Below are 6,075 nucleotides of genomic sequence, written 5' to 3' on the forward strand. Positions count from 1 at the left end.
GAGAAATCCCGAGCTGGCTCTGTACTGTCAGCACAGAGCCCGACACAGGGCTTGAACTCACAAACTGCGAGATCATGACCTGAGCTGAAACCAAGAGTCAAGAGCCAAATGAAGAGACGCTTAACCAACCGAGCCACCCAGGCGCCCCTAAAACTTTATATTTGAAAGGAAAGAAAATTTGATATTGCTGGTGTTGATTATAAAAAAAAAAAACAAACCATTGGCCTCTGGTTGATAGAAGTGAATCTCCACCCCCCACCTCCCCGGTTTGGGCTGAAAGTTCCTACCCTCTATTCATGGCTTGGTCTTTATGGTGACCTGCCCCCATCCAGAACCTTTCTAAAGGGTTTGGCTTTCCCCGGCCGGGAGTCTTATTAGCATACGAAAGACAGCAAATCCAAGTGTTTTTAGGAGCTCCGGTGCCAGGAAGCAGGGACTAAGAACACGTATTTTTTATTATACCACACCCCCAGCGGTGGCTTCAGGCTGCCAGGTTCGCTAGAGCCTTTCCCTTCATCCTAGCTGGATTTCCACCGCCTTCAGCTCCTACCAGACAAATGTCCAGTCCGGACCCACCTCTATTTCCCCGCAGCACCTTCTGCCATTCCTGGTGACAACATCTCTATCACTTGCAAGGAAACGGTCTCTGCCCGACCTAATCAGAAACAGAATTTGTGAAAAGGAACTTGTGTAGCTTCCAGAGCCACCGAGGGGGCCGGAGGACAAGACTCAGAGCCGGACAGCTCGTTTCCAGCCCAAACCTCCGTCCTGCTCTGGCCTGCTGAGCAAGCCACCACCACCGCCACCGCAGGATCCTCACCGTAGCCCAGACACTGCAGGATCCTCATATAGCCCAGACACTTCGAGCCCTGAGCCTCGAAGGAGGCTCTCTGTTGTCCAGACGTGGCAGCCAGCCCCCCAGCGAACTCCTGGGAGGGTACGTCTGATTGGCTGGGCCTGGACAAAGGCCCTTGCCCTGGGGCGAAGGACAGCGAGCCAGTGAGTCTCTGCATTTCTGCCTTCTCGAGTGGAAGAAAGGGGCCCAGGTGCTGGGTGAAGAGGAATGGCAGGGGCCTCTACTTTAGCATTGCTAATTAACAAAAATTCGATTGAGTAAATTTTAAAGATCTAATTGGCTTTCTTAAGTGGTTCCTGAAGTGGGCAGCATCTCATCTTACCCGTGGAGGGGAGCTCTGAGGAGTGGGACAAGACGGAAGGTTTCTATAGAAGGAGGGTGGGAGCAGGAAGGTTATTAACAAAAGAAAAGGATGTTCCAGACCTGGCCTCTTTCTGGGGGGGCGAAGCAAGGTGTCTTATCATGCAGACGACCCCATCTTTCTTTGAGGGGTGGGAGAGGAGCAAGAGGCCGACTCAGCGGCGCTGATTGAAAAATTCCTGACTGACCGGTTAAGACTACATTTCTGGGAGAGGTTGAAACTGCAATTTGATCGGGTATCAAGGCCTGGTTTGGGAACTTGGTCTGAGGGACGTCATTTGGGGCCCGTGATTTTTGTTTTGTTTTGTTCTAATTTTTTAATGTTTATTTTTGTGTGAGAGAGAGAGAGAGAGCAGAGGAGGGGCAAAAGAGAGAGGGAGACAGAATCGGAAGCAGACTCCAAGCTCTGAGCTGTCAGCAGAGCCTGACTCGGGGCTCGAACTCACGAACCGAACCGTGAGATCAAGACCTAAGCCAAAGTCCGATGCTTAACCGAGTGAGCCATCCAGGCGAGCCCGCACCCCCCCCCCCACCCCGCCCCATCTTTTTTTTTTTTTTTTTTTTTTTTTTTTTTTAACAACACTCACCTCTCCTGGCCCAGAGTCTCAGTCCTGGGCTGACAGGTTGCGCCCACCCCCTGTCAGGGACTGGGCTTTCTGGGCATCACTGGGTGCTCCCCATGCAGAATTGCCACTACAGGTTGGCCACACACTGGGGGCTGGGCATTTGAGGTCAGCGCTCAATACAGGGGCCATTTTACAGAGCTATAGACAGGTTCAAGTGGCCACTTAGGTCGGGGCAGCACCAGGGGCTAACATCAGGAGACCTTTCAGTCCACAGGCCTACAGGGGCAAAGTGGGGAAGGGTTACCGGGACCTGGTGTGGGACCATCCCTTAGCCACGTACTGGTCCCCACACCTCCAGTTTCAGTTCCTATAATCTGTCCACCAGAGGGATCTCTGAAGTCACTCACTCCTGTGGCTGCCTAGATAAGTCTCCGTTTCTGAGCACTATGGCCCTGAAAGAGAAGGAGGAGAGAGGAGTGGCTATGGGGTGGCACATATTGACTGCAGGCAGGAGGTTGGGGAAGGAGTAGGGGGGAGCAGCCCCACCCCTGCACTCTCCTCTCCCACCTGACCACCCACCTTTGCCTTCTATTTGCCAAGCCTAGAAAGAAGCCCAGGAAAAGGGAGCCCCAGGACAGGGTAGGGTGGAGGGCGGGACTGGAGGGGAAAGTAGAAGACAGCCTGCTGCCACAGGCCCCTCCTATGGGTGGCACCGAGGACTGGGGGCACTGAGGCAGCCCGCCCCCAGGGGGAGTGATTTCAGGACTGGGACTCAGGGGAAAGAGGCCAGTGGGCTGAAGGGGAGCTTGTCTTTCCTTTTTCAATTATCTGGCACCTACTATGTGCATGCATGGCCCTTGTGCTGGATACAGAAGACAGACACTAGCCCAGCCTCATAGAGCCCCAGAGTAGCAGAAGACACCCACATGACCCAGGGGGTTGTTTGTGTTGGGCGGGGGGAGTCACAGAGGGGAGCCCTAACTCAGACTTGACATCTTGGGAGGCTTCCTGGAGGAGGTGGTATTTCAACTGGAATATAAAGGTTGAGGGAGGGGTGGGAAATGTGTGTGGTGTCTGCAGAGCCAGGAAGCACGAAGAGCCCCATTTGTTGCTGGGGCTGAACTTGGAACTTTTTTTTTTTTTTTAATGTAAACTCTACACCCAAGGTGGGGCTTGAACTCATGACCCTGAGATCAAGAGTGTCATTGGAGGACCCTCAATCTTTTTTCTTTTTAGTTTTTAAATTTTTAAATTTACATCCAAGTTAGTTAGCATATAGTGCAATAATGATTTCAGGAGTAGATTCCAGTGTTTCATCCCCTATGTATAACACCCAGTGCTCATCCCAACAAGTGTCTTCCTTAATGCCTCTTGCCCATTTAGCCCATCCCCCCACCCACAATGCCTCCAGCAACCCTCAGTTTGTTCTCTATATTTAAGAGTCTCTTATGTTTTGTCCCTCTCCCTGTTTTGATATAATTTTTGCTTCCCTTCCCTTATGATAATCTGTTTTGTATCTGAAATTCCACCCACATATGAATGAAGTCCTATGATATTTGTCTTTCTCTGACTAATTTTGCTTAGCATAATACCCTCCAGTTCCATCCACATTGTTGCAAATGGCAAGATTTCATTCTTTTTGATTGCCGAGTAATACTCCATTGTATATATATACCACATCTTCTTTATCCATTCATCCATCAATGGACATCTGGGCTCTTTCCATACTTTGGCTGTTGTTGATAGTGCTGCTATAAACATAGGGGTGCATGTGTCCCTTCGAAACAGCATACCTCTATCCCTTGGGTAAATACCTAGTAGTGCAATTGCTGGGTCGTAGGGTGGTTCTATTTTTAGTTTTTTGAGGAACCTCCCTCCTGTTTTCCAGAGTGGCTGCACCAGTTTGCATTCCCACCAACAATGCAAAAGAGATTCTCTCTCTCCACATCCTCACCAACATCTGTTGTTGACTGAGTTGTTAATGTTAGCCATTCTGACAGGTGTGAGGTGGTATCTCATTGTGGTTTTGATTTGTATTTCCCTGATGATGAGTGATGTAGAGCATTTTTTCATGTGTCAGCCATCTGGATGTCTTCTTTGGAGAAGTGTCTATTCATGTCTTCTGCCCATTTCTTCACTGGATTATTTGTTTTTTGGGTGTGGAGTTTGATAAGTCCTTTATGGATTTCGGATACTAACCCTTTATCTGATATGCCATTTGCAAATATCTTCTCCCATTCCGTTGGTTGCCTTTTAGTTTTGCTGATGGAGGACACTCAATCTTGTTGAGACCCTCATGTTTGGCACAGGGAGTTTGATTTCTGCTTTGGAGGGGCTGATTTCCCTGGGCAGCTGTGGAAGTTACCATTTCCCAGCTTCACAGGCTTGGTGTCCTCTGCCCCCACCATGGGCATATGCCTGTCAGATGCATGGCTGTGATTTCCCAGCCACTGGGTGTTCCTGGCCTCCAGCCCCTCCTATCCATGCACAGCTCTGGGTGGGTCATGGAGCCGCCAGCATCCTCCACCATGAAGGTTTCACGCGTTTGTCTGTGACGTGTGGGAGGATGAGCAAGCACGGGGATTCCAATCCTGAAAATGTCAGGGAGGATGAGGCCAGGGGAAAGGCACCTAGAAGAAATGGGGGGAGGTGTCAGAGAGCAGGAAAGTCAAAGACAAGTGACAGGAGGTAAGAAAGGACAACTCTTGGGAGTTTGCTGGGGATAAGGACTGGGTTATGAAGAGAGACAAGTCTGTGGGAGGCAGAGGCTGGACACCCAGGGAGTGGAATGGGGTGGGGGGTCAGAGGACAGCTGGACAGTGACGTGGAGGTGAGCACGTGGTGTCTGTTGTGCATGGGGAAGGGGGACCTGGGCTGTGTCCAGCTTCAGGCCGTGCTGCTGAGGGGGCAGAGGCAGCGCGGCAGGACGGGGAGGGCTCCTCATTCTAACCAGGGATAGTCAGCTTCTGCCCCGTGTGCTGAGCCCGGAGCCCTTCCTGGCCAGGTGGTGGCCAAGCCCTCTCCTCCCTCCTCTCACATGCTGGCCTGGGGAACTGCACTGAGGACACCCCAGGTTGCCCTCTCAGGTCTCACTCTGTCCTCAGGTGAGAAACACGTGATGTGGTGCACAGGATGTATGCCCTGGCTCCAGGGCCCCGTTAGCGTGACCTTTCATGTTTTCTGCCTTGAGTATAATGTACTAGATGTGCCCGGTGCAGGTGGGAGGCAGGTCAGAAACCCTGGGTAAAAAAAATGCTCACTATAGATTGAACACTTGTGTCCTCGTAAAATTCGTATGTTGAAATTCTTACCTCAAGGTGATGGTATTTGGAGGTGGGGCCTTTGGGAGGTGATGAGATCTTGAGGGTGGAGCCCTCATGAATGGGGGTTAGTGCCCTTATAAAAGAGGCCCCAGAGAGGTCCCTGGGCCCTTCTGCCAAGTGAAAACAAAGGGAAAGGACAATCATCTGTGAACCAGGAAACTCTCATCAGACATAGAATCTGGCGGCAGCCTGAACTTGGACTTCCCAGTGGGCAGAACTGTTGTTTACAAGCCCCCAAATCTATGATGTTTTGTTATAGCAGCTGGAACAGACTTCTCGATTTCCCTGGCTCTGCCCAGACCCCTGCTCCACAGTGGGTAGCAGAGCCACAGTTAGCCATTGCCCCATCTCAAGGTGTCTTGTGTGAGTATATGGTCTGGAGCAGACACGGATGAGGCCCAGCCAGACTCCCCCTGAGCCAGGAGGTGGCCTGGTGTGCCTGGGAGCTTCCAGTTCCCATCCTCAGACCAGGCCATCTGAAGCAGGCTTGCCCTGAGTTGGGAGGGGTGTGGGGGGGAGGGCGGGTAGGATGCCTGAAGGGATAGAGGTATCAACCCAGTGGGTGAGGTGATGGGCTAGGCTTGCAGAAGGGACTGGCATTTATTGAGTGCCTACTGTGTGCCCAGGTCTGCTCTGGGCACTGTCCCCACCACCTCACCTGGTCCTCCGATGCAGAATGAGGGCCCAGGGCCACGGGGAGGGGAAGGGCTGTGTCCAGCCTCCCAAGTGTTAGGATGCAGATTCCAGTGGAGACCCCCTTGGGGTCAAGGGCTAGGAACTGGGGCTCGGGGTGGAGGGGGAGCGGGGCAAGGAGCGGAAAGTATCCCGTGCACAGAAGTCAACGTCGGTGGTGGCCAGGTGCCTGTCAGGGTCCTAAACGGCCCCGGGCCATAGTTTTTGCTTGGCCCCCGGACGTGGGCCTGGCCGGCAGGCTGGGAGGGGCGTCCTCTCCCCTTCCCTCGCCTCGCCC

General features: G+C 52.4%; 1 protein-coding gene across 1 annotated transcript in view; it reads left to right on the forward strand.

Annotated features, from left to right (window-relative positions):
• PFKFB4 (6-phosphofructo-2-kinase/fructose-2,6-biphosphatase 4) overlaps positions 1-1,682 on the forward strand; it is a 42,037-nt gene extending 40,355 nt beyond the window's left edge. Inside the window, exon 15 of the mRNA XM_058727044.1 lies at positions 637-1,682. The gene's annotated coding sequence lies outside the window, so the exon portion shown is untranslated. The remainder of the gene's footprint in view (positions 1-636) is intronic.
• Positions 1,683-6,075: the final 4,393 nt, after the last annotated feature.

The sequence above is a fragment of the Neofelis nebulosa genome, chromosome 4, assembly GCF_028018385.1.
Source record: "Neofelis nebulosa isolate mNeoNeb1 chromosome 4, mNeoNeb1.pri, whole genome shotgun sequence".
In the NCBI taxonomy this organism is placed as follows: Eukaryota; Metazoa; Chordata; class Mammalia; order Carnivora; family Felidae; genus Neofelis; species Neofelis nebulosa.